General features: G+C 45.8%; 1 pseudogene; it reads right to left on the bottom strand.

The window, feature by feature from the left end:
* Nucleotides 1-804: 804 nt before the first annotated feature.
* The window catches only part of LOC104423802, a 6,282-nt pseudogene continuing 5,232 nt past the window's right edge, over nt 805-1,854 (bottom strand).

Here is a 1,854-nt window from a genome sequence, read left to right as displayed (position 1 = left end):
TTCGCATGTCCTTGCACTAGCGTTGGGCGAAGAACCGCAACTTGCGAGGCACCGTGATCTGCATCGAGATTTAGTTTAGGGTTGCGCCGATTCGAAAGGGGAAGAAGGGATGGACGAAAGCGCAAGGGGAGATGTCGTAAAAAAACGGAGGGGGAGACGTCGTCGTTTTGATAATGGGCAATATCCACAAAACTACATCGTTTTGCTGACGTGCACAATTTTTCTTGCCCTAATTGCCACGTAGGAGAGAAAGTATTAAAATAAGCCAAGTCAGCAATTTCCGTTAATATAAACTAATGATGTTAACGGAAGGACTCAATTGAACCAACTTGACAAGTTTTAGGACTTGATTACACTTTTTGTAAGTTTTATAACTCAATTGCACTTTATTGACAAGTTTTAGGACTTCTGTTGAACATATCCCTTTTTTTTTTTATTCCTTCAATCCAGAAGCAATTGTTTGAAAAAAGATCTATCCTTTATCAGGTAATTTCAGCGAGGAAAAGTAGACGACAGCGAATATCCAGAAGGTAATGACAAACATAGTAAAAGCTAAAACATTTCGAGCTTTTCCTGAGGAACTCAAAGAGCAATAATCTGTTAGTCCAACAAATCCGTCAAGTTATGCATGCAATGCCATAACGCTTTCATAAGCGACAACTAGCAGCAGCAACTACTAGTCTCAAAAGTGACACAATTGATGTACTTCCAAATGCCACAAGACCCATCTGAACCCAAGAAGACATGAATTGCGACCCACGAAGAAACCATCAAAATCAGCACCAGAGAAATTGACACATGCACTTATGCATCCACACGCATGATCTCTCGCGGATTTACCTCAATTCCTTGCTTCCACGACCCGCTGCACGGACCGGCGACCTTGTCCCGGCACAAGTGGACGGTCTGGAACTGATCCACGTCCAGCCTCTTGTTGACGAACCCCACCTGGAAGTAGACGGAGTCGGAGGGGGGCAGGTCGACTGCGATCTCGTCGACGTCGGGCCAGAACAGGAAACGCTGAACCTGGGGATCCCCTTCAAGTTCGTGATGGAGCCGTAGCTGAGCTTCCTGGTGACCTGCCGGTCGTAGCAGACCAGGTAGTCGAACTGGACGTAGCAGGGGCCCTCGAAGTCGACGGCGAACTGGCCATCGTCGGAGAGGTTGTAGGACCGGATGGAGTTCGGGAGCAGGCCGCCGAGGAGGCCGGAATTTGGGGAGGAGCTCGTAGACTATCGGAGGGGAGCTAGGGTTAGGGATAGAGAGAGAAAGGGGAGGGAAGAGGGCGAGGATGGAGACGAGAGTTAGAGAGAGAAAAACCGGAGGGAAGCTCCATGGCGTCAAATTTGGATTAATGGATCTTAATGATAATCAAAGATAAAAGAACAAGTAATCTACCCACCCGTATGTAGCCATGATAGTTGGACTTTATTACCTCATCGCAGAGGAAACAAGTTCAAATCTCTGGATGCTCGCAACTTAAGTGGGGTCCCGGGGTGGTTTACTAAGCCAGCCCCCGAGGATTTATGTCTAAATAGCTTGTGGCGAGGCCCCACCGGTGCTACCGAGCACTTGAAGGTCGTGTGATCTCTGAAGGGTGATCTCCAGCGGTCTTCGGTCATAAAAAAAAAAGAAAAAAAATGAACAAGTAATCTAATGAATAAATGAAAATCCTCTCATTTCATAAAATTCAGCTGAAGGGTTGTGTGATTAGAAGGTGATTTCTGGTGACCCCTTGGTCATAAAAAAAAGAAAAAAAGAACAAGTAATCTAATGAATAAATGAAAATCTCTCATTTCATGAAATTCGCTGCAGAGGGGATGGTTCGTGTACAAGTCCAATGCGTGCTAAAAA

This window comes from Eucalyptus grandis, chromosome 10 (assembly GCF_016545825.1).
Source record: "Eucalyptus grandis isolate ANBG69807.140 chromosome 10, ASM1654582v1, whole genome shotgun sequence".
Lineage (NCBI taxonomy): Eukaryota > Viridiplantae > Streptophyta > Magnoliopsida > Myrtales > Myrtaceae > Eucalyptus > Eucalyptus grandis.
Note: the sequence above shows the minus strand (reverse complement) of the source record. Positions and strands in the feature narration are given on the sequence as shown.